Raw genomic sequence first — 27,313 nt, 5'->3', positions numbered from 1 at the left:
CTCTACGTTTAAAAATGAGATACCTGGGGCGCCTGGGTGGCTCAGTCGGTTGAGCGTCCGACTTCAGCTCAGGTCACGATCTCTTGGTCCGTGAGTTTGAGCCCCATGTCGGGCTCTGGGCTGATGGCTCAGAGCCTGGAGCCTGCTTCCGATTCTGTGTCTCCCTCTCTCTCTGCCCCTCCCCCGTTCATGCTCGGTCTCTGTCTCAAAAATAAATAAACGTTAAAAAAAATGAAAAAAAAAAAATAAAAGAAAAATGAGATACCTGTTTACCTCTTTTTTTTTTTTTTATGGGTTACTGTCAGGCAACGATTCTCAAACTCAGGGACCACAAGTGTCCAGAGGAGCACCCACAGATAGACCTCAGCTAGTTTTACTGCATATAATGTGAAAAGGTCTGTGCTTTCCTTGAAGGCAGAACTTCAGTTAGTCTTTCTCTTCTCACCTCAAGTGAACATGACCTCAGGCCTTTGCTCCCACTATTTTCTCAACCCATGATGTCTTCTCTCTTGCTGACTGCCTGGCCAACAGTAGCATGTTTTCCAAATCTCTGCTCTACCTCCTTTATGAGTCCCTCCTTGACCACGCTCCTCTGCAAGGTAGAACTTATCTTCTTACTCTAGGACTCTACTGTGTGCTGCACACACATCTATTATAGCATCCATGATGTTCTGTCACAACTCATTCTTCATAGGGTGCAGGTTGGCCACCCAGCAAATACTTGTTGGATGAGCTCAGGTGTTCCTGTGGAAAGAGCCCTGAAGCCAGAAGGCCTGGACTTTGGTAAGTGTGTGGGTTTGACTAAGTCATCGCACAGCCCTACGTCTCATTTTTATCTTCTCTAAAATGCACAAGTTGGAGCTGATAAGGTGGAAGGCAACTTCCTGCTCTAAATTTCTATTTAGAAGTAAAAATGGAAAGACCACTGTGATGGTCTTTTGTAGGGTTGACTTGGCTAGTCTACAGCCCCTACTTACTCAAACACAAATCAAGGTATTGCTGTGATGGTATTTTGGAGATGTGATTAATGTCCATAATCAGTTGATTATCACAGATAATAGGTGGGCCTGGTTCAATCATTTGAAAGGCCTTAAGAGCAGAGCTGAAGCTCTCTTAAAAAAGTAATTCTGCCTGTGGACTCCAGTATCAGCTCATGCCTGAGAATGCCAGCCTGCCTTTTCTGATGACCTACCCTCTACATTTCTAACTTGCTTATGCAGTCCTCACAGTTGTTTAAGCTAATTCCTTGCAGTAACTCTTACTATGTATCTCTTATTGGTTCTGTTACTCTGGTTGAACTCTGACTGACATAGCTTTATACTCATGGAAACCCTAGTCAAAACCCCAGCTCTACTACTTATTAGTTGTGTGATCTTAGGAAAGATACTAAATGGCTCTGGGCCTCTGCTTTCTTATCTATAAAATGAGAGAAATAACTACTTCATAGTTAATAATAAAAGCTATTCTTATTTATGTGTTTTAGAGCACTACAATGTTTGGTACTTTCTATGTTTCAGCTTCTCTGAGAAGCACTTAACATATATGATCTCATTTAATCATCTATAAACCCTTATATGATTAAATGACATAATGCATGTAAATGATGATAAACACAGCCATACCATATACATTTAAGATGCTTAATAAGAGTTAATTCTGACTTTTCCTTTCCTTTACAAACATTTTTTTTTTTCATTTCAGAGAGCATTCCAGGAGAGGGGGGCAGAGGGACAGAGAGAGAGAATCTTAAGCAGGCTCTACACTCAGCACAGAGCCCAACATGTGGCTCAATCCCACAACCCTGGGATCATGACCTGAGCTGAAATGAAGAGTCAGACACTCAAGCGACTGAGCCACCCAGGCGTCCCTATGTATATAATATTTCTAAATGGTAAGCTGTCATAAGGCGGATCCATTCTTTGTATCTATTCTCATGAGGCTTTACAGTGATGGGGAAGGGGATGAGAGTGGGAAGACAGATCTGAACTGGGCAATTGGTAAAAATAAATACGCTGTAATTGTAAGGGATTTTTTTTTTTTTTTACCCCACTGGTCTGTACCATTAAAAAGTTCTGGAAACAATGGTTTTGACCGTGTATATGACTTAAAGAAAACAAGCTATGGGATTAAAAGACAATTAACTTCGTTGACCCACTCTCATCTCCAGATTGGTTTGCAGATACATCCCTCTGAACATTAAATTGCCCTGGAATTCTAGTACTTTTTGTATGAGGATTTATGAAGATGGTCTATATGCATCAGAGAGGAAGAGGAGATCACCCCTCACTCCATGGAAAAAAGTGAGGTGACCAGAAATGTCATGAAGTCAAATTAGAAAATATCAGCTCTCTGGATTAATCACAGACTTATTTCACTCTGTAAATCAGATTAAAAAGTACGGTACCTAAAACACTACCTGGATGCACAGGGCTGGATTAGGATTTGTGAAGATATAGGTATATAGACATAGAAGTCCCTGTGTGCCAGAAAGAAGTTTCCTCAGTTCTAGGAACTCCATGCCATTTAATACAATCAACCTCACTTATTCACCCTGGCCCAGTCACTGAGCAGATACAGGCCTACCCACCGCCTCATCTTCATGCTCAAGCATAAAGGAAGAGGAAGAAGCAAAGTCGGTAGTAAATGGGGCACTTGTGAGTGGGGAAGAAGGTGCTTAGATACATAGCCTCGGAAAGTAGTGCCTGGAATAAGGGGTGGATTGTTAAGTAGGTGCATGGGAGAAAATGTGTAAGCACAGAAGCGAAGGATTAGACAATCATCCATGGATGCAAGTTTCCACGCTAAGTCCCAGTTTCCATGTTGCCCTGGCTCTTGCCCCAGGTCTACAACCCCTTATAATCGGCCATACTGATGTCCATTCCACCAGTATGCAGCCTCTGTTGTGCCCTTTTCCCAAGCCAGTCCTGACTGATGTGGGAATATATTTTTTAATTGTTTACTACAGAAAACAAACATATAGATAGAAGTAGAGAGAATAGTATTACGGATCCACGTACCCACTCCCCAGCTTCAACAATTTTCAATTCATGGCTGATCTTGTTTCATTTATATTCCCACATACTTCTTTCTCATTCCATGAATAATTTTGAAGAAAATTCCAGACGACATATCATTTCATTCACAAATATTTCAGTACGTATCTCTAAAACATAAGGACTCTAAAAAATAACTAATATATTTATCATGCCTAAATATTCATCATAATTCCTTAATAACAGTAAGTATTCTGCCAATGAATCATCTTTTTGTTAATTTGGCATGCTTGAGTCAGATTCCAACTAAGACCCGTTCGTGGTTATTTAATTTTATATCTTACAAGTCTCCTTGACTCAGCAATACCCTCCCACCTCCTTTTTCCCTCCACTTGCAATTATTTGTTGAAGAGAACAAGCTGCTCATCCTGTCGAGTTTCTCACAGTCTTGATTTTGCTGATTGCATCCGTATGGTGTCATTTACAGAAATGGTATTTACAGAACACAGGCTGGGTACTAGGGTATTCAGTTCCTACTGATGGACATTTGGTCCTTCTAGTCTTAGTGCAGGAGGGTTCCTCTGACCTCATGTGTGGCATATAGCATTAGTTCCCCCCCTTAACAGCCATGAAACCAATATGGTTTTCCTATTTTTCCTTTTCTGCCACTCATTCACTCTGTGGAAAAATCAGTAACTACCTGATATTTAAGAAGCAAAATAGAATAGCTGTTAAGAACACATATTCTGGAGCCAGCCTTCCTGGTTTTAGATCCTAGCTTTGTTATTTACTAGTTCTCTGGACTCTCTATACCTCGGTTTTCTAATCCCTAAAAGAGTAGTGGCCATAACACAACTTAAATGGCATTATTTTTTAATGAATTAATATACATAAAGCATTTCAATAATGGCAGGTACATATTAAGCATGTATAAACACTTGCCATTAATATTTGCAGTGGGCATTGTACATGTGCAAACACGGGTACTTCAGCATGTAACTCAACTCAAACTAACTTAACAAAAAAAAATAGGACTTACTGAATTACAAAGCTTGCAGTAGTCATGGGGAAGTGATAGAATAAAGGGGTGAGGTGTAAGAGCTAAGGACTTACTCAGAAACTGGAATAGAGGACACAAGCCTCCTTACCCTACATATCACTGTTCAATTCTCCTTCTGTCTTGTCCTCACTCTTTTTCCTTCAGATAGGTTGGTATCAGGGAATTAGGCTGCTGCAGCCCAAAATCAATGTTCTTTCAGCTCAGAATCCAAGAAAAAATGGCTACCCTTTCCCTTCCAATCCAGAGAATTTAATGAAGCACTCTGATGGCTGACCTTGAATCATATGTTCATCTTTGGGCTAATCCAGGGCTTTGAAGGAGTATCGAATTATGGTTTGCCCTGGGTGGGTCACATGCCTACCCCTGTGAATGGGGGAAATCATAAGTAAAGCCTACCAGGACCACACAGAGTGAGGAAGAGATCCCCAAAGAAAAAGACACCCCCTTAAGAAGGGAGAAATGAAAGCATACTGGAGATATAAAAACAATAACCGCCAGAGCTAACTGCAAAGAAAATACAATATGGTGCCCACTTTCAAGGAACTTGGATCCTAGTAGAAGAGGCATAACAGATAAATTAATCATGCCATTATTAAGCAACTATTCCATGTCAGGGACCACGTGGTGACGGTACAGGAAGGAGTGAGAGACACCCTCTTTCTCAGCAGCTGGTCTAATAGAAGTATCTTGCTTTCCCTATTGTGTTCCTGAATGCCTAATACTCACTCTAGTATTTGAAATGCAGCAAGCAAACTGGGCGCAGAGATTTCATGCCAGACTCCAGAGGAATGAAACACAGGTACTCATTTCTAATTTGGGAAGGAGCTTGTCTGGGCAGTCTTTCTTCTTCTTTTTACAAACCCTTTAATTACATCATAGAAGTCACATTTACTGGGGGGAGGGGCTAGGACTTCCTATCATTTGGGAGAGACATGCAACTTGTAACAAGCTTCATCTCATTTTGAAGAGATTTGAAGTAACTTACAACAGTGAATGAAAGTGGAATGTCCCACGCATCTCATCAGCTTGATAGCATGAGGAGGTTACGTGCACACCAGCATTAATCTCCTATCTACAACGGCAGCCTCTCCCTACCTGATTATGGGCAACTTCCAAAACCAGACCAGACAACAGTAAACCTAAGAGCGCTTTCTGAGAGGTTTCCCCAACAGGGAGGAGGACCATGTTCTCACTCTTGAGCCGCATCTTATTGTCTCTGTGGCCGGTGACACCCTGAGAGTACTGGCCACTGGTACACTCCCTGCATTTCTATGGTCAACGCTGTGGTTTGTGGCCATGGAAAGGATTTAGGTCCTTGTCCTAAATGGTTGCACCTTTTTACAAAGTTGTCCTGAGCCCATCCCAGCAGCCTGGGGCCCTGCGTATTTCCACAGAGGCTTCTATCGAGGCTGGGGCCAGACTACACCACTCCCTCCATGGGTATCATTTCTGACTGTCGTCCTTACACCAGGGCACACAGCTCTCTCATCCATTGTTGCCCCTTTCTCCTCCGAACCACACAGAACTGCAAAAGCCTTTTCTATCATTTTATGAAATTAGATCCCCAAAGATCCCAGAACAAATCTGTAAGAGCCTGAACAAACAACCAGACTTTGAACCTTGGGGTGAGCTTACCCTGAAAGCGGGAGCCCAAAAGCATCTGCTTCATATGCAAATCCATCTTTCCAAAATAAATAAAGAAACCCAAGAAAGGGGGAAATAAATGTAGATTTATTACAAAAAAATAAATAGAAGGCCAGAAGAAAAAGATTATACGTAGAAGCACACACTGTACAGTTGTGCAGCTGAGCTTTGCAGTAGCTAAAGTGAAGACAGAAAAAGAATCCGCGAGAAGGTTCAGAATTTCATTGGAAATAAATAAATCCAGTAGTTCAGGAGGAGTATGGCTTGGTCTGGCGGTGTTCTGGAGTCTTTACTTCAGTTAACTTTACGTTTTGGTTTGCTGTTTTGTCCTATCAAGTCCCCTTCCCTGTCCTCTGGGGACACAGACCACATTCCCCAGCTCTCTTGCTGTCAGGTGTGGCCGTGTGACTGAGCTCCAGCCAAGGAAATATGGCCAGAAGTGCTGTGTGTCATTTCTGGGAAGACTCTGATAAGAAGCAGGTCTACCTCTCCTATAGTTTCTGTCCCCATCTACCAGTTGAACAGGAAAAACTCTGCCCCCCATGAGGAGAGTGGATCACGAGCTGGATAGAGACTGGGTCCCCAAGTGCTGGTGTGGAAGGCTGCTAAGCCATGCCACTCACAGCAGACTGAGCCATAGGGAGAGGTAACACAATCAGTATTAAGCCACTGAGACTGCAGCATTTATCTGTTAGAGCAGCTGATGTCACCATGCCCAAAATATATGGGCTAACACTGGCCTCCCTTGTCTTAAACTTCTCTTCCACCCACTCTCCCCGATGCCCCAACAAACATTCCAAAATTTCATCTGCAACCTCTCCCAGCACAATAGAAGATATTCTATCAGGGGAGGGCTCAAAGCCACTTAGATTGACTCTGAGCCCTCGGATGATCTTTCTTCTCCTGGATCTCTATGCCCTGTACCTAATATCACCCTGTCCCTTGCAATCTGACAACTGTCCATTCTTCATACCAGAAGAGACCAAAGGACATGGGATTTGGGAAATTCTGCATTCTCTCTGCACTGGCCACACTGCAACATCTGAGAGTTGTTGTTTCCTGTGATGACAAAACACCAAGCATGCGTCCCTCCTGCTGAGTCGCAGAACAGGCCATGTGGCACACTGTCCAGAACTGCAGGTCCCCACAGCCCTCTTAGAAGAGCCAGGGGGCATGAAGGGTGGAGAAGGGTCAACCCCAGCCAGTCAGGTCTTTCAGTAAGTTAGGCGTTGGCCTGGAAGGAGGTCCACAGGCATGCTGATACAGCTGATGGAGTCCTGACTGTCACACCATTAGTACTCTGAAGGACTCAGGTACTATCATTTTCTTGGAGGTCATGTTGACATAACATTCCCATGGTAATTGGCCTTGCAAAATTCACTGGTCAAAATGTTCATTTCCTGAGCAGAGATTGCAATTAGTAGCCAATCAGTGAAGCCAATCACTCAGCACATCTATGTCAAAATTTGAAGAGTTCTGAGTGGCTCCATCACTTGGGCACTTGCTAAAATCTAGAAGAAATATTGGTCTGGACGACATAATGCCTGGGTTTCAACTGATCCAACAATAGCCACCACTTACGGGGTACTTGCTGTGTCCCAGATCATTCTGGGCACTCAGTATGCAGCATTTCAAACATCTCCTTTGAAACAGGGTATCATTTGCATGCCCATGTATTTGAGAGATAACCTCATTTCACAGAAAAATACAACTGTCTACTGTACACACAACTGTAGGCTAGTCCCTCCTGGAAATAGATCGGGACTTTGATTTTGAGTTTAAAATCTTTTTGTGGAAGTGAAATTTTTCGGAAATAATTTGAGAATCCTATAAAATAGCATACGCAGCTAGCCTTTTTTCTGCTCAAAGCTAGATGGGGACTGAAGGTTCTGTAGAGAAAAAGGGGTGTGTGGGGGGTGGGGAGAGTCATGTCAGCCTGAGACGTAAGGCCAGGGTTGCAGGGTAAAACCAGCTCTGTTACCAGGGGTCTGGATGGACAAACACCAGTTGCTGAGGGGGAGGACGGCCAGCACTGAGGTGCGGGTGGGGAGGTAGAGTACAGAGCACCTTGGGAGAGAAGAGACGAGGAGCTCAAGAAGAAGTTGAGGACGGCCTGTTTTCATTCTGTTGGGCAGCTGCCCCAGAGATGCCCTCAGAGCAGTGACTCTGACCCACAAACCGTGGCAATAAGTCTGGGAAGCCAAACCATCAGCTAGCAACCAGTCAATGAAATCAAATCACAACCTCTGTAGCAATAGGCCCCGATCAGATTTGATCAGTAACTGATAGCTTCACTAAGTTTTGCCCTCACTTCCGACTCAGGATCACCCAGACATGGCCAGATATGTTCCCCTCACCAATTACGCAGGACGCTCAGCTCTGGTTATCCCACCTCCTGCTTCCCCATGCAAACTGCCTCCAATAGGCGCACACCTGACGCTTGCCCTTTTTTCTCACTATAAAGCTTTTTCACTCCCTCGCTGCCTTTGAGTCTCTGCCCAAATGCAAGTGATGGGGGCTGACTCTACCGTTAGAGCAAGTCCTGAATAAATAGCCTTTACCTGTCCTCATGTGGGTGGTCTTTGTTTATTTCCATGCAACTAAGCAAGGAGGAAAGAACAGGAATTAAAAATCAGACTGAATGACTGAATGACGAAGTCCACCAGCAGAAAAATGAATCCATGGTGATGGAAATAAGAAAGCGGTTGTCAGGATGTGTGTGTGGGGGGGGGGGGATGGCAGGAGTGGGGTGAATTCACTAAAAAGGGTCATTAGACGCTTTCTAAGATGATGGAAATGGTCTGTCTTATTTTGAGTGATGGTTACATGGTGTATTAAGTTGTCAAAACTCATTGACTTAAATCCTTAAGATTTAAAGTGCATTAAACTGTACTAACATTATTACTTGTGGCAGGCTGCCTTTAGGAGGGTCCTCAATTCCTGGTATTCACACCCTTGTGCAGTGCCCTCCCCTGGTGTGTGGGCCAGACCTAATGACCAACTTCCCACAAACAGATACAGCACAAGTGACAGTTTATCACTTCTGAGGTTGGGTTATGAGAAACTGTGGCTTTCAGGATACTCTGTCTTTCTCTTGCTCTCACTCTGGGAGAGGCTGGCTGGTCTGCTGTGAACTTACCCTAAGGAGAGGGCAACATGGCAAGGAACTTAGCTTCCGACACACAGCCAGTAAGGACCCCGGGGCCTGGCAACAGCCAATAAACTTGAAGCAGATCCTTCTCTGGTAAGCCTTGCTGTTATCTTGATTGCAGCCTTGGAAAAGACCCTGAATCAGAACCACCCATCTACACTGTGCCTGGATTCCTTGGCCACAGAAACTGTGAGATCATAAATATCTATAATTTTAAGCTACTAAGTTTTGGGGTAATTTGTTATGCAATAATAGATAATGAATACAAAGATGGAATCTGTTCTATATCAATTAAAAAAAAACCAAGCACTTGTTAAAAAGGAAGGGAATGGGGGCACCTGGGTGGCTCAGTCGTTTGAGCATCCGACTTCGGCTCAAGTCATGATCTCATGATTCGTAGGTTCAAGCCCCACATCAGGTTCTGTGCTGACAGATCAGAGCCTGGAGCCTGCTTCAGATTCTGTGTCTCCCTCTCTCTCTATGCCCATCCCTCGCTCGTGCTGTCTCAAAAACAAATAAACATAAAAAAAATTTAAAAGGAAGGGAAGCACAGTACCTGGTAATACATGCCTCTGTTCTTTTCCTAGCTCAGGGACTCTGCTCTGTCCACCATGATCTACCCAAGTCTTTCCCCGGAAAGCCTTCTTCCAGAAGATAAGTTTCCTCAGTATAAAAATAAGTAGGACATACAGACACATCCATGGAAGATCTCCTCTAAGGCACAGGGAGAGAGATTCTCCACATGCTGTTACAGGAACATTCCTAGCTCTGAGGTTCACATGGAATTCAAACATGCTGATACCCAGACAGGTTCATGGAGGGAAGGAGGTGACAGAAGGGGCTATCTCTTCCCTCAGATGCACGGTCTTCACCATGCAGCTCCTCCTCACATCTTCCCCTCTCTTAGAGAGCCTCCCTGGCCAGGACTGCCTCTGTCAGGGGGATAGCAGAGGGAGCGTGGGCTCTGACAGCACACAGATCTGGACTCAGGTCCAGCCCCATGAGCGGGGGAGGGGGGGAGCTTTAGTGCACTGAGGAAGCTCAGGACGTGCCACTTGGTATAGTGATTATTTTGAGCTCAAGGCACTTGAAAAATAACACGTGCAGAGAGATACTTTTCTCTGTACACCCTTATCTGCCTAAAGACAGAGCCTCCAACAGGAACTCACCTGTTATAAATCCCCTCCCCTGGGGTTCCATCAACCAGAGGAGATGGACCCCTTTCACAGGAAAGGAGATTAGAAGTAGATGCCACATCCAGGCCAACTTTGTCACAAACCGTCATATCTCCCCCACCTATTTTGCTCGGTGGCCCATTCATCTTCCCTAAAAACCACTCACTCACCTCCCACTTCCCTTATTCAGATGGCATGTCAATTCTGAAATCTCACCACGTCTGGGGGCATTCACTTTTCTGTGTATGACATCCCTCTGCACATAATACTGAAAATGAATAATTGTATATTCCTTTTCTCCCAGACCTAGACGAGGACAGTAGAGGGAAAGTCTTTCCTTCCCTGCAACACCATGACTCCTTTCTGGCCTCAAGAACCTCATCTATAAAATTAAGATAACTCCTACCTTGAGGAATGATCGTAAAAATTAGCGACAGACACCAACATGGATGAACCTCAAATGTACTGGCCTGAGAGAAAACAGCCAGATTCAAAGGCTACATAATATGACATGCCGGAAAGTGCAAAACCATAAGGGCAGAAAACAGATCAGAGGTGAGAGGGTGGGAAGAGGGGAGGGCCACAAAGTGGCACCAGAGAATTCAAGGGGGGCGGTGACACCGCTGTTCTATATCTCAATTATACTGATGGCTGCATGACTGTATGTGTCAAAATGCACAGAACTGCACATAAAATTGATGAATTTTATTGTACGTAAATTGTACGTCAATACACCTGCTTTGAAAAATAGGGGCAAAGTAAAAGGCACAGACACAATAATTCTCTCATTCTAGCCCACTGCCCAGGCTGGGGTCACAGCCTCTAAGACTGCCCACTGACTCCTCTCTGCCTTGGGGAGCTTGTCATTTTGGGGCACACAGACTTAGCCCTGGGAAGAGTGGTATCAGGACCACTCAAAGATGGCACCCTGTCCTGTTCCATCAGCTAACAGGGAAACATGAAGAGTCAGCCATTTTCATCTATCATTAGCCTCTATACAAATTCATGTATGTTTTTTACTCCAAACCAGCAAACAGGATGTTGACACAACCATAGAGCAATGCCTACAAATCAGACATATATGTTATATGTAAGCTGCTAACAAACTATTGAATTCACCCACCCTCCTTTGCACCAGCAAGGTAAAGAGCGGAAATGTGAGTTTTTAATCAAATCAGAAAATGAGAACCAAAATATGGCAATGGTGCCTGTTAATCTCCTCTAAGTTTCCACAAGGATGGGCCCAGCCAGAAGCCTTCATTTCAATGGAAGATACAAATGGTTAGTTTGGATAAAAGAAAACGAAACCAGGGCAGGGAAGGGAGTGGCTACATCCTGAGCAAGACTGAATTCCGAGGTTGGTCAGTCGAAGGGCAGCTTGAGAGCTCGGAAGGCAAAGCCTTGGGTTACCAAGCCCTGGCAAAAGGATCTTACAGTCTGGAGGGCTGGTAAGAAACCTGGATGTCCAACTTCTTTAGGCCTCAGGGATTCCAGAGAAATCCAGCGAGACTCGTGTGTGTGGGCCAAGGCAAAAGCACAGGCAGGAGAAAATAGGGAGGGGATTCCACGCCCAGCAGGAAATGGTTCCTGATACCCCGGAAGTACGCTCTCCTCTGCAGGCATCTGTCTCCACTGTACCACAGATCAGGATATAGTAATAGGCCGCTTACTTGCTGTCTCCACCACTGGATTCCTTGTTAAGAGGAAAGGTGTATGGAACTCATCATTGTATTAACAGCTTCTAGCTCTGTGCCCAGCCCTTCTGGCAGCAAGTACAACAGGAACAGCTAACTCTCATATAATAACAACAACTAAGACACGTTGCACTCCGAGTGTGTCATGTGTACTCTAAATTCTTCACATCTATTAACTTAATTTTTTTTAATGTTTATTTGTTTTTGAGAGAGACAGAGACAGAGACTGAATGGGGGAAGGGCAGAGAGAAAGGGGGACACAGAATCTGAAGCAGGCTCCAGGCTCTGAGCTGTCAGCACAGAGTCCAATGTGGGGCTTGAACCCCTGAACCGCAAGCTCATGACCTGAGCCAAAGCTGGACGCTTAACCAACTGAGCCACCCAGGCACCCCACGTCTATTCACTTTTAAAATTCTCAGTGTTGGAGAAACTTAACAGAAGACCATGGGGGAGGGGAAGGGGGAAAAAAAGTTACAGAGAGGGAAGGAGGCAAACCATAAGAGACTCTTAAAAACTGAGAATAAACTGAGGGTTGATGGGGGGTGGGAGGGAGGGGAAAGTGGGTGATGGGCATTGAGGAGGGCACCTGTTGGGATGAGCACTGGGTGTTGTATGGAAACCAATTTGACAATAAATTTCATGTTAAAAAAAAAAAAAAGGAACATAACAAATGACACAAGAGAAAAACAATTCTCAGTGTTAATATTATATTTTATAGATAAGGAAACTAAGGCACAGAGAGTTCAAGATGCTTGTCCTAGGCTATACCACTGGTAAATGGCAGAGCTGGGCTGTCTACTCCAGAGTATATTTTTGGCCTTCTAATAATGTACTTGGTAAAGATCTGCTGACTGAACAGTCCAAGGCTCTGTCCTTGCCCTCTTCTCTCGGACTCTTTCTCCGTGGCCTCATCTACCTCTTCAGTTCCTAATATTACATCTCTGCAGCCTAATCTCTCTCTTCAGCCTACTTCCGAACACTAAAGACATCTCTGCCTTTAAATGTTTATGGTTTAGTCAAGAGACAGATACATAATCAATACCAGTAAATCATTCACCTACCGGTACCACCCTACCTCTCTACCTCCTCTCTCTCTCTCTTTTTACGTGTGCACACACATGAATCCCCAAAGTCCATCCCCTACTGCCTTCTCCTCGGTAGGATATAACTGACCAGAAGGGGTATGTCTTACAGTTAACCTACTGAATAGCTGAGTTGGTTACTCAACACCAGTTTTCTGTTTCTACTACCAGCTCCTCAGCACACAGAACAATGGGTAGGTAGCAGCATTTTCCGCCAGCGTGAAACCTGAGACCTGCTCTACAAGGAAGAGTCTGCATGGAGAGGCCAGGGCTCTCGGGTGGGAGTCTGCTGCCCACCTCAGGGTAAATTTCTCTTCATTTATCTGCAAAGATGGAGATGGGGGTGAGGGGTGACCCTGCCTGTCTGCTTCCAACAAACATAGTAATTCACTAAATGTACTCTACACAAGTACACAGAGCTCACAGACAACCCTTTTCACTTGGGAACATATGCACTGGAGAAATGGCAGAGGATGCCTCTGCCAGCATCTCTGTTAACTGACCCAATCTTTCCTAAATACAAAAGGAAACCCAGGATCGTAAGCTTTATGAAAAAAAAAAATCAATAGGTTAAAAGCGGAGAGTAGATGAGAAAACAAAACAAGAAACTCGTCCAAAACAAATTCTAAAAAAGAAAAAATTGGACTTTAGAGGAAACAGAATACTCAAGAAAAGAGGGAAAATGTAAAAGTTTTTATTAATATGATCAGATATTTGAGAAGCTATTACATCAATGGAACATGAATAGGCTGCTAATACAGAGGACATTGAGAAAATAATTGATTGGAAATTAAAAATGTGATTTCTGCAATAAAAATTTAAAAGTAGGGGCTCAATGATAAAATTAAGGAAACTGTCAAGAACATGGAACAACAGGGACACCTGGGTGGCTCATTTGTTGGGCATCTGACTCTTGATTTCGGCTCAGGTCATGATCTCAAAGTTCGTGAGTTTGATTCCCATGTCTGGCTGTGCACTGACGGTGCAGAGTCTGCTTGGGATTCTTTCTCTCTCTCTCTCCCCCCCCCGCCCCTTCTCTCTCTTTCTAAACAAACAAACAAACAAACAAACAAACATAAAAAAGACATGGAATGAAAGAAAAAGGATACAAAACATGAGAGAAAAGACACAAAGCATCAAACCAGGCATCCAGGTGTCCAACATCCATCCCAGAAAAACTGAATCCAGTACATGAAAGAGGACATAATTGAGAAATAAAAAAATATATAAATTTTCCAGAGTCCCCCCCAAAACTTCACACCTTCAGAATGAAATGTGTTCCCCCAAAGCTAGAAGAAGAATGAAAAAAGATATGTACACAAATACATCAGTATAAAATTTCACTAAGAATAGATACTCTTAAAAGCCACCACTAAAAAAAAGTAAAGCACACATAAAGTTGGTCAACTACAAAGGGACAAAAATTAGATTGACTGCCGACATTGTAGCATTGATATTGGAAATTACAATATGATCTAGCAGCACCTGGGAAATATTGAGAAAATGACACTATGCCCACTGGCTTGGCTGTCCCAAAGGATGGATGGAGAGAGGCAAGAGACACAGGCAGACATCCGGATCCTTCCGTGTAGTTAGAAGATACAATTACAGCCATACAGAGCACAGAGCAGCAGCACACCCAGTCAGAGTGCAAAACCTCTGGCTTTCACATCTCCCTGAAGGCTCACAGTCGCTGCTGTCCTACCTGGCTCAGGTAAACATTCCATTCAAGAAGCTGTTTGGGGTGTGTGTGCATGTGTGTGTGTTTAATGTTTATTTATTTTTGAGAGAGAAAGAGAGAGAGAGGGAGACAGAAAATCTGAAGGACAGAGCCCATTATGGGGTTTGAACTCATGAACTATGAGAACCTGAGCCGAAACTGAGAGTCAGACGCATAACCAACTGGTCCACCCAGCTGCCCCCGGTGTGTTTTTGTATCGAATCCTTATCCACACTCTGCCAGCCCAATAGGAGCAAGTAACTAATTACAACTCCAGCCTGTTCCAGAACGTTCACTGCGAGACAGGATGAATCCGAGGTTAGTCTCCCAAAGTCAGTCTCCTAGGCATCCTGCCCTCCAGCAGATCTACATGTGAGGGTCCCTTGAAGCCATTTCCTGCGCAGTCAGTCACCATGGGGACCAAATTCATTTCAGAACTACAAGAGGTCAAAGAGTTTATCTCCCATAGTCTTGCTGAGAAAATAATGACTTGGGAATTTATTCGGAAATTGAAAAATGAAGCTAAAAAAAGAAGAATTTAAGAACAATGTGGATTGGAGGATTATCTACAATATCAGAAAGATTTATTCCATGGAAACAACGAAAAGGCAAATCAGATGACAATTGTACAGGGAGTTTATAAAACAATTGGCCCAAATTAGAAACTGAAGTCAAAGGACTTAAGATGAATATCTCCAAGAAAAAAAAAAAAAAAAAAAAGGATTTCGCTCATCAGATAGTATTAAAAACCTAGAAATATCCAGGAATTAAAAAGGCATTTATTTCTCTCAACAAGAAACAAGGAAACAATTAGAAACTCCAAGGAAAGGAAACAAGCAAATGTGAGAAAAATCCCAGTGCAAAGACAGAGAGCAAACTAAAATGGCATGGTTTTGAGCAAGGCTGGAACGTGAGAGAATTTAATTGCTCCACGGGCTCGAATATTCTTTGAACTGAGCAGGATTAGTGACATAGGATTTCACTGTATTTGGTTCTACAGTAAGTGAAAAATATATAACTATCATATGGGTGGTGATGTTTTATTTTTTAGAGTCAATCTGTAGACAAAACATGAGATATAATTATAGGCACACAAAAGAATGCAAACAGCTGAACTTTGCAAAAATGGTAGTCTGCAACTGACAAGGAAAAAGTGGAAGATGTTGCATCAGCTCTGACTGCTCCTCCTGCAGGGACCATCTCAAGTTTACTGAACTGAAATTTGAGTATATTGTGTAGTTCACTCTACAGTGACTTACCACACGCCCTCCACACGCTACATATTGCCCTGGGTCTTGAGAGACGATGCTGAGCATGTCTACAGTGCTGACAGGCAGGTTTCCTGCCCTTGGGGAGCAGGTCATGGGACACTGTGGAGGGAGAGTGCAAGTGACAGAAAGTTGCCATCTTTGACGGCAGGCAAAGAATGTAAGACTCCTTGACAATTATGGTAAAAGCCAAACAAAAAATAAAGTTAGAAATGGTTAAAAGCACTTGCCTCTAGAAAGTAAGACTGGTTGGTGGGGCAGTGGAGTTTAAGAAATGAGTTTTTTTACTTGACTCAATTTGCACTACTTTGAACATTGCCTTATAAGTATAAGGTTTATTTTAATCATAATTTTTTTTTTAAAAAACTGTAATAATGCTACTTCTAACCGGCACGGTCAGAGTGGCTCACACTAAGTGCAAATGTTGCATAAAAGACCTGATGTCAGGGCTTCGGGATCCTGAATTTTGTGCAAAGAGTGTGAAATGGTGCAGCTGGGAGCCATTTTCTTCAATATACACTGAGAAGATTTTGGTCCTATAATTGTGCATCTGGATATTTTAATAGCGGTATGATATAAAATAAGCCTCTAGAAATATACTGTGTTGCCCTTTCTGCTTTTTTTATTGCTGTAAGTTGACTTTTAATTTTTAAAGTAGTATATAAATATTTTAGAAGGTGCTGTGAAAAAGTGCTTAAGAAAGTACACACTTGGGGCACCTAGGTGGCTCCGTTGGTTAAACAACCAGCTTTGGCTCAGGTCACGATCTCGTAGTTCATGAGTTCAAGCCCTGCATGGGCTCTCTTATCAGCTCAGAGCCCACCTCTGATCCTGTCTCCCTCTCTCTCTGCCCCTGCCCCACTTGCTCTCCCTCTCTCTCTCTGAAAATAAACATTAAAAAAAAAAAGTGCATACTTGTCTATACACAAAAAACATGTTTGAGTGGTTCAACCCCTCTTATAGCCCATATCTAATAGTATGTTGGGATCTAACCATCGTGGGCAACAATGATCCCTGAAAAGATGTGTCCAGAGGTCTGTTTTGCCTGATCCCTTCCAATCTCTTTCGTCATTCTCTCCCAGACTACCTGAAGCTGCCCCTCCATAGCTCTAGAACTCTGGGAGCAGGAAAGTCATGGGGAAAGATGGAGGGTGGAAGGGGGTCCACTTCAGAATGGGGTGGGGTGAGAAAGAACGAGGGGCACTGTGAAAGATCAGCTCTGATCTGGAAGGGACTCTGAGGAGGCATTAGGTTAGAGGTGAGCAGTGAGGGGCAGAGAAGAACGGATCTGCCTGTAAGGCAGGAGAGGGTGTGGGAGCAGTAGGAGAGCTGGTGTGGAGTTTAGGGCAGTGAACAGAGTGGCTCCAAATGGACTGGAAGGAAGGCCTGCAAGGCAGGGATGTGGTGAAGGAAAAGTGAGAGCAACACAGCCAAGCCCTTGTGGTGAGAAATGAACTGCCGTAGACATTGCTCAGGAAAGGTGGGCATCCCAGGGCCTGCCTGGGAAGGACACGTGGTCTATCTTAGGTGCTTTGGCCGTGTGGTCTCGGGTCCAAGCCCACCCAGGGACTCGGTGACATAGAATGGAGAATTTGTTTAATGAACCCAGAGCCATAAAGAATCTGATCAACAAAGCATAAAAATCACTCAGGGACTACCCCTACCTCAGTTGTGTCCAGTTGGGGGTCTGTTCTGTGGCCTACTTCCCATCAGCCTCTGCTCTCATCCTTAGAGCAGGTGTACATGAGCACTCATTTCTGCCTCCACCTCCAGTCTGTCCTGGGACGCGGGTCTGGGTCACAGCTCCTGGACACTGAAGAAACACAGAGGGAGAATGTGTCTGTACTTGACCACCTGAATCAGAGTCCTATGCTCTCAGAAAAAGGCAGTGCCTCCCCCTGACCTACATTTTCAGGACTCGCGTTCTTAACCCGCCATCGAGGGTGGTGACAGCTGCCAAGCACAGTTAATTCTAGACCTGTCACCAATCCTCTTCCCTGCAGGGCTCGAACACAAAGAACCATGAGCCATTATTGCCTTCTTTCTGCTGTGTAGGAAGAAACTACGACTGATTCCTTTCACCCTGAGCTTCCTGAGAGTCGGAGTCACATGCCATGGGCTTTGGAAACACTGACCTAGGCTTGAGTTCCAACGTCACCATTTTCTAGCTGTGCAGCTTGCAAATTTTAACTCGTCTGAGCTATAATTTTTTTAAGTTAACAACTCGATATTAATAATTACCTCATTGTATTATATGGAGGATTAAGTGAAATAATATGCATAAAGTACCTAATTCAGAGTCTGGCACGTTGTACTCATCTTTGTTCTCCCATGTCTAGACATAGGTGGTGTTGAAAGTATCCTTGCCCTCATTTCCTGGCAAAAAAGTGGGACTGCAGGACCCAGCTGTCTCCCATACCCCCTGAGTCAGGTCCACAACCCTGTTGTCACTGCCTGCACGTTCTCAGGTATGGTTTTCAGGCAGATCCTCCCTTCTTTCTGTTTATATATCATATAAGCATGCTGCAAACAAGAGGCTGTCTCTGGTTCTTGTCACATCCGTGTTGAGTTGCCATGCTCCCCGACTCTGTGCAGAGGGTGTAGCTGGCTGTCCAATGCCTACTAAGTCAGCGTTAAGGCTGGGTCTCAGTCCAGTCCCTGGGCTAGCTTCCCAGGGCTACTCTAGGCAGCCAACCCAGCAGACCTTGCACACCAAAACCTCAATCCCAGCTTCTCCTTTTCTGAGTTCATCCCATGTGGGCAACTGTCTCCTTCAGCTGCGGGAAAAACTCCCAGATATGAGAACAAATGAGTCTGCAGGGTCATTCTGGCCTCTTACTGGATATCAGCAGCCCAGATTCAGAAAGACCTGGGCTTTCCCAGCAAAGGTTCTGGGAAGCCTGCTTTTTCCTCTTTTCTTCTCTTTTCTTGTGTTACTCTATTTTTTAGAGATCCTAGCTGTTGAAAAACATACTTTCTATCAACCACGCTGACAATTTCAACACAAGATAGTGGTTGAGAAGACAGGCTTTAAATTTGGATAGAACTAGAGGTGAATTTCATACCACAATTTATGAGTTGTGTGACCTTGAGCTAGTTACTTTAATCTATCTTCTCATCCCAAACTGAAAATGATAGTATCTATATCATGTATTTCATCATTTGGTTGCAAGTGAAGAAATCGGACTCAGTGGTTTAAAAAAAAAGGAATAGTTTCTCTCACCTAGCAAGAGCTCTGGAAGTGGTGACTGTGTAGTTTCAGCACCTCAATAACATCTCCCAGATTCTTTTGGCCTTTATTTCATCCTTATTGCCTCATGTTTATAAAATGGCTGTTGTGGCTCCAGATATCACATTTATATCAAGGTACCTATATCTTTCCTTTTAACAGGAAAATAGAAGGCTTCGCAGTAGTCTTTGTTCTGGACTTTCCTTTAGATCCTATTAGCCAGAACTGGGAGATATGGCAATTCATAGCAAGGGAGCTGGGAAATTGGGGAATATTATTGGCTTAGACCAAACAGAATTCATATATTGGAGCTGGGCACATTGCAGCTCAGGGGGAAAAAAGTCAGGGTTTAGTTACCTAATGTGATACTGTGATTTATTATAAGAAATACATATTTGGTCTTTGTCCCCATTTCTGGCACACAACTCAAAACCCTTGGAATTTCCTGTGTTGAGAGTTTATCACTCTTTGTTATGTTACTGAGGCAACTTTTGGAAAACACCTCAGGATGGGGGCTGGCCAATGGAGCCTATCTTGCCATGGTTGCTCCATGGTTGCCAATGGGGCCTGATTTTGATTAAAGGGTTAGAACTTTCACTCCTCACCCTTCTCCCAGTCCCCACCTCCCTGCCCCCCACCCTGACCTCAGGGGAGGGGAGACAGGCTGGAGGTGGAATCAATCACAATGGCCAATAATTTAATCAGCCATGCCTATGTAATGAAGCCCCCATAAAAACCCAAGAGTACAGGGTTCAGAGACTTTCAGGGTTGATGAACATGTGGACATCAGGAGACACCGGGAGAATGGTGTGCCTGGGGAGGACATGGGAGTTCTGCACTCGGCTCACATACCTTGCTCTATGCATCTCTCCCACCTGGCTTTTCCGGAGTTATATCCTTTCATAATAAAGTGGTAATACAGTAAATAAAATGTTTCTCTGAGTTCTGTTAGCCAATCTGGCAAATCCACCAAACCCAAGAAGAGAGTCCTAGGAATCACTGATTTATAGCCAGTTGGTCAGAAGCACAGGTAACCTGGCCATGTAACTGGCATCTGAAGTGGGGGGGGGGGGGATAGTGGGAGGGGGGACTCATGGTGAGGAGGGGGGGGCTCATGGTGAGGGTAGTCATATGGGACTGAACACTTAACCTGTGAGATCCAAACTATATCCAGGCAGATGGTGATAGAACTGAGTTGAATTGTTGGACACCCAGTTGGTGTCCCCAGAGAAGTGCGGGTACAGGTAACCCACATTGGAATGGAGTCTCAGAACCATTTTCCCAAGCAAGAGGTAGGTATGGCTAAAGGGCAAGTAACCAGAGAAGTCTGACTTGACACAAGCTTGTGGTATTAAATTTAAGAATATTTGTAGGGTCGCCTGGGTGGCTTAGTCATTTGAGCATCTGACTCTTGGTTTCAACTCAAATCATGATCTAACAGTTCATGGGTTCGAGCCCTGTGTTGGGCTCCATGCCAACAGTGCGGAGCCTGCTTGGAATTCTGTCCCTCTCTGACCCTCCCCCACTTGTGTGTGCATGCGCGTGCTCTCTCTCTCTCTCTCTCTCAAAATAAATAAATACGCTTAAACATTGTTTAAAAAAAGAATATTTATAAAGTGCCTAGTGCAGTGTCAGACTTATAAGTAGTGTTTAATACATTATACCCATCATTATCAATAAAATATAAATTGTTGGGGGGCCTGAGCGGCTCAGTCAGTTGAGTTGCACTGACAGTGCAGAGGCTGCTTGGGATTCTCTCTCTCTCTCTCTCTCTGCCCCTCCCTAGCTTGTTCTCACTCTCTTAAAATAAATCAATAAAAACTTTAAATATATATCTATATATACATATATATATATATATATGTATGTATAGATATATATTTATTTTGCCAAAGTTGGTTGATCATGCCCTATAGATAATTAAATATAGTAGTTAGAAAGTGATAAAATTAATAGCACAACTCAGCTGTACTGATTTCTGCGTGTCCCCCACCCCCACCAGCATAGGACTTATTCTCATTCATTCTTTCAGGCACAAATATCAAGTACCAACTTTGCATCAGGTGCAAGGCCAGGTACAGGCAATAATCCCTCTCCCTGACTCCCTAGGCCTCAGAAATTTAATTCCCATACCTTTTGTGCTCGTGTTCTCTGGCTGGAACCCCAGGTCCAAGCTCCTGCAGACCCCTGGATCTTCCCTTTCCCCGCCAAAGTCAGAAACCACAAGAATGGTTTCAACTTAAGGGCAGCACGGTAATTCGTGCCACATCCACACCTTCCTTTTTGGATTTTGAGATTCCCCAGAACATAAATGCGAATGAAGCAGACACCCAAAGAGCTAGCAGGGAACTCTTCACAAAGCGCACACCTTTCACGAGCACCAAAACCGGGAGCTTCCCCCGATTCTGTCGACGCCTTATGACTGAATTCAAACGTTTGTCCAGCAAGGGCTGTTCATAAGCAGACCTTCTGTGCTGGACCCCAAGAACACGTTCCAGAGCACATCCTCAGTTTCATCAGCAGTGAGGTCCTCAAAGCGGGCCTCATCCTCCATTAATAATGGGGTTAGAACCCATAACGCGGCTGTTCACAGTGCCAGGCCCTGTTCTAGGCACTTTATATACATTCTCTCATTTAATCTTCCTGCACTGCCAGATGGGTACTATTATCTCTAGTTTACAGTTGAGCAAACTGAGGCCCAGAAAGGGTAATTTACCTGAGGTCACACAGCGAGTTGATGGCAAGGCCACAGCTGAAACCCGAGCCTCCAATATCTAATCCCAAATACTGCCTCTGGGGCTATATGGCCCCTCATTACATGCATTCTCTGGAATAATGTTCCTGCTTTGAATCTTTTTTTTGCCGTCTGAGTGGAAGTTTTCTAGAGAAAGATAGTATTCCTTAAGCTAGGAGTGTGGATTTCGGCCACCTGTATTTTCTATAATCGCATTTCTAGAAATGACCAAATTGCTTTTTCTTTCCCTTCCTGTACCTCACCACCAGCACCACCATTTTGCTCTCCTTTTTTGCCACAGAAGAAGCTATGGGAGGTAGCGTTAGAATGAGCTTGACGACGGAATTGCAAAGAATCAATGAAGTGCTGTCCACCCCATCTAAATCGTCTCTACAGGAAGAGACCCTGCCAGTACCAAGGACGCATCTGGGAGAGTATTGTGGAGAGAGAGGTAAGAATAAGGATGGGAATTGCCAATAGGCTGAAAAACGACCTATTTAAATCTGGTAAATATTGGGAAGAAGAGAAATGAAACACATCCTGAAATGGAGATGGGCAGACCCCTGTTTCCCTTTACTTCGTTCCTGATGCAGAGATTACACAACAGCAGCATGACCTCGCTTGGAGCCTGGGCCAGTGCCATGTGGAGAGAGGGAGGGGAACCAATTCACTGTGTCCTATGCTCAGCTGAACCGTTGCTACCTACTTGGTCTGACCAAACTTCAAGCACAGCCTCCTTTCCCTTCCAGTGCACTAGGAAACTGAAGGGAAGCCCCTATACCAGGTGACTCCTGAAAGATTTCTGAAATTGTACACCGCACGCCATCTCATCCCGTTGTGCTTTACGCCAATGCTGTGTCAGAAAACCAGGGCTCACCTCAGGGTCAACACAGAACAGAAATACCCAGCAGATATGCTAACACTCTCTAGCCTCACGCAGAAGTTCGCTCTATCATGAAATTTGAATCCAAGAGTTCTTGCAAGAAAATTTGGCCCTGCTGCTCCTGCAGGTCCCAGTGTTCCTGTGACAGTCCTCCAGTCTTTCTGGAAATCAGGGCCATCGTTGTTTCTTATCAGGACATTGCCAGAACCTGCTGGTGTAACATCAGCTTTCTCTAAGACAGACAGATGGGTTCCTGCTGTTCCCTCCTGGAGAAGGGAAGTGAAGGGGCAGATCTATGAAGTGCAGCGTACTTTGGACAGAATCACAAAGCCCAAAAAGCCCAGTCACAAGTGGAGAATTCTCTTTCTGGTGGGTGGAGGAGGGAGGAGGGGGCAGTGTACAATGACTGCCCATATTCTTCATTTGGAAGAGACTAAAATAAGTAGACATAGGTGTTCGGGTGAAGTAGGATAAACTGAGTGCCAAAGACAGAAAACATGACTGGTTCATTCCATTATCAATGATTCACTTATACAGTCATTCACTTCTCATCCATTTCACATTCATTTCATCCATTCATTTCACATTCATGATTATGTACTGGACATAGCCCTAGAGAGAAGGCAGAGAAAGACCCAAGGATGTAATCCCCCTGCTTTGTGGTAAGGGCTAAAGGAGTCCACGAAGGGTTCACCATCGAGTTGCTCTTTCCTCTTTTTCTCTTACTCACATCCTGCAAAGGTTTGATTTTTAATAATTTGCCTAAGCTTTACTGATCCACTCTCCAGAGCTCTAGAAACACTATCTAGAGTACCATTGAAACAAAAATGATGAAAATGATAATAGACAACACTTACTGAGTACTTTTTGTATGTGAAGTAATGTTCTAAGCATTTTAAGTAGATTACCTTATTTATACCTTATAAGAGTATGACAAGCTGGGTACTATTAATATGCTTGTTTTCCAGATAAGAAAGCTGAGGTATAAAGAAATTCATCAACTTGTCAATGCCACACCAAAAATAAGAGGAAGAACTGGGATTTGGATGAAGGCAGTCTAGCTCCAAAGCTTCCCTTTTAGCCATTACTCTATCTGTATAATGGATGAAGTGTTTGACCTCAGAGAAAATTTCAAGTATATGTAGTTTTCTTTGCTGACTTGAATCATATAATTTTAAACATCCAATAGTGGTTGCTAGTGGAAACTATTGGAAGCCTGTTCAGTATTAAGCCCAGTCATTAACTAGCCACTCTTGAAGCCAGGCTGTGTTTAGCCCTCCCCCAGCAGGGAAGAAACAAATTTTACTGAGAAGGTGTCAAAGTCACACAACTAGTGAACCATGGGGCCAAGGTTCAAGCCTGTGCCTAGCACATGGCCTTCAACAAATATTTGTTGAGCAGTGAATAAATGAATGCATAAAGAAAATGAAAACGCGAGCAAGCAGGCAGGCAGGCAGGGCTGTATAGCCCAAAAGTTCATGCTCCATCCTTTGTACTGGTGGTTTTAAATTGTGTGCCACAAAGGCCTCAGGTAATGTGAGGAGGGGTAGTGTGGAATAGCTAGCTACCTGTGAGACTGGAGCCCCAGGCCTCCTATCCCTGCTCCAATCAGAGAATCTCTGCCTCTATATGTATTAGGTACTGGAGGGCAGGTGTCACCAAAAATAGTAGGGAGACCCAAGTATCTATCCCTCCACTGAAGAAAACATTAAGCTGGCAAAAATAATCAGAATGAGGAATGTAATTAAAAAAAAAAAAGATTTGCAAAAACCAGGGAAGTGCTTAATGAAGCAGCTGCTGCTAATTTTAGTAAAAGCATGTGGCATTTTTCTTGCCCACCTACGATCCCCCCCATTCCCTAGCTTGGCCCATGGACATGTTGATGGTTAACTCCCATTCCTCGTGGTTCGGTTTGCTGATGCCAGAGGGGCAATTCAAACTTTGTTATCAAAGAACTGTAGTTGTGCATTTTGACCTGTCGGTTCCCTGACTCACTTGCTCAGAGGCTGCCTTTGTTTTGACCCTCTCGGAATTTTCTCAGGGATGGAATGGCCTTCTGGGCAGCATTTGTTGAAAGGATGTAAAGGCATTTTACTACTGATAGTCACCTGGGGCAAAGGATGGAGAATGGGACAAGCAGATGACAGACCAAAAATTTGGGAAAGAGTAGCCTGAGGAGGAAGATAACTGAAGGTAAAAGGCTTGGAAGGGTTTCCAGGTAAGCCAGGGAATCTGGAGGTCAATATGCATGCCCAAGTCTGAATATATATACTCAGAAAAAGTGAGGTGATCTGATCTTTGGGTTCTTTGTGAGAGTTAAGACAGTTGTAGATGGTCTGGCTAAGCACTGAAGGACTGTAGTTCACAAACAATCTGCAAAGACTGCAAATACCACAAAGTCTTTTCTGTTTTGTTTTCTTTTTGGTTCCAAACACTTAAGGAAATATCTCTCAGGTTCCTGGATGAATGCTGAGATAATGGAAGCGAGACTTGCATGACCACAGATGACAAGAAATGTATGCAAAATCATTTGGAAAAGTCACTAAATAAGGAGATGATTGTAACTCACAATAAGAAACAATAGCACATCATGGGAAGGGGAAAGAATATGATTTCTGGAGTTATCACTTTATAATACTCAAAATGTCAAGTTTTCAACAAAAATTTAGCAGCACGCCAAGAAACAGGAAACTATGGTGCATTCACAGGAAAAAGAAAGTAAAGTGACAGAAATGGTCTCTGAGGAAGCCCAGACAGACAGATTATCTTGAAGATGCTCAAGTCAACTATCTTGAAGATGTTCAAAGAACTAAAGGAAACCAGGAGAATGATGTCTCAACAAATAGAGAATATCAATCAATAATAAAATGAACCAAATAAAAATTCTGGAGCTTGAAAGTACAATAGCTAAAATGAAAAATTCACTAGAGATGTTCAGCAGAAGATCCAACAGGAAGGAGAATCGGGTAACTTGGAGATTGGTCCATTAAAATTATCCAGTCTGAAAAGCATAAAGAAAAAAGAAAGAAGAAAAGTGAACAGACCTAAAGGGACATGTGGGACATCATCAAAAGTACCAACATGCACACTATGGGAATCTCAGACAGGAGAGGAAAGAGAGAAAGAGGAAAAAAAAAAAGTTGAAGAATTAATGTCCCAAGAGTCCCAAACTGATAAAAAACATGAATCTACACCTCCAAAACGTTCAATGAGGCTCAGGTAGGATAAAGTCAAAGGCATCCACACTGAGATACATTGTTAATCCAATTGTCAAAAGACAAATATAGTCTTGAAAGCAGCAACAGAGAAGCAACTAGTCATGTGCAAAGGATCCTCAATATAATAACAGCTCGTTTCTCATCAGAAACCACAGAGGCCAGAGGACAATGGGGTAACATATTTAAAGTAGTGAGAAAAAGAAAAAGAAACCCTCTCACCCAATAATTCTATGCCTGGCAAAAGTATCCTCCAAAAGTGAAAGAGAAATTAAGATATTCACAGATGAACAAAAACTGAGGGAGTTTATTGCTAGTTGACCTGCCTTAGAGGGTATACCAAAGGGAGTCTTTCAGAATGAAATGAAAGGACACTAGACAGTAACTCAAAACCATATGAAGAAATGAAGAACATCAGCAAAGGTAACTACCTAGGCAAATATGAAAACCAGTATTACTGTATTTTTTGGTTTGTAATTCCTCTTTTCTTTCCTATATGATTTAAAATACAAATGCTGTGGATATTATTTCATTTTATGGAATCACTAAGTTCTTTGTCTCCCCTCATTGTCTAATAATTTCCTCTCCCTCTCTTTAAGCTTCATTATTTTCCACAATTTTATGTTCCATATCACCTATTCTCTCTTCTTCTTCTTCAATTCCCATTGTGACTGTATCCAGTCAGTATTACATCTTAGTTATAGCATTTTTTTAAATTTCAGCCTGACTATTTTAGGTCTTTGACCTCTGAAGCAATGTTTCTCTGGTGTCTTCTATACTTTTTTCAAGGCCAGCTATTAGTCTTATGACTGCTGTTCTAAATTCTTGTTCATATATATTGCTTATAACTGTTTTGATCAAGTCCCTTGGCTGTGATTTCTTCTTGATCTTTCTTTTGGGGAGAATTCCTCGGTCTTGTCATATTGGCTAAGTTTCTGTCCTTTGCATGTTTTAAAATCTTGTTATGTTTCCTGCATCTGAGAGTACTACTATATTAAAAAGGGCCATACACTGTCCAGGGCTGGCACTTTAGGAAGTGTTTCTGGTGTGTGCTGTGTGCACTCTGCTGTTGAGTTTTGAATATTCTTTCTCACTGGTCAGTGCTCTGCAGAGTTCCTCTTGCAGTGGGGAGTGTTTAGACCTTTAACTAACCAGATATAAATAACATAACTGATCAAGAATTTAGAATAATAGTCATAAAATTAATCACTGGGCCTGAAAAAAGCATAGAAGACAGCAGAGAATCTATTGCTGCAGAGATCAAGGGACTAAACAATAGCCGTGATGAATTAAAAAATGTTATAAATGAAGTGCAAAATAAAATGGAGGTGACCACCGTGCCGATTGAAGAGGCAGAGGGGAGATTAGGTCAATTAGAAGATAAAATTATGGAAAAAGAGAAAGCTGAAAAAAATAGAGATAAAACAATCCATGATCACGAGGGGGAGAATTAGAGAACTAAGTG

The 27,313-nt window shown here is 43.3% G+C and overlaps 1 protein-coding gene across 1 annotated transcript in view; it reads left to right on the top strand.

Annotated features, from left to right (window-relative positions):
• The first annotated feature begins 8,790 nt into the window (after nucleotides 1-8,790).
• Nucleotides 8,791-27,313, top strand: part of IZUMO1R (IZUMO1 receptor, JUNO) — a 36,918-nt gene continuing 18,395 nt past the window's right edge. Inside the window, exons 1-2 of the mRNA XM_042905697.1 lie at nucleotides 8,791-8,941; nucleotides 22,052-22,201. The gene's annotated coding sequence lies outside the window, so the exon portion shown is untranslated. The remainder of the gene's footprint in view (nucleotides 8,942-22,051; nucleotides 22,202-27,313) is intronic.

The sequence above is a fragment of the Panthera leo genome, chromosome D1 (assembly GCF_018350215.1).
Source record: "Panthera leo isolate Ple1 chromosome D1, P.leo_Ple1_pat1.1, whole genome shotgun sequence".
Classification (NCBI taxonomy): Eukaryota; Metazoa; Chordata; class Mammalia; order Carnivora; family Felidae; genus Panthera; species Panthera leo.
The sequence above is the reverse complement of the archived record's forward strand: the minus strand, read 5'-3'. Positions and strand labels throughout refer to the sequence as shown.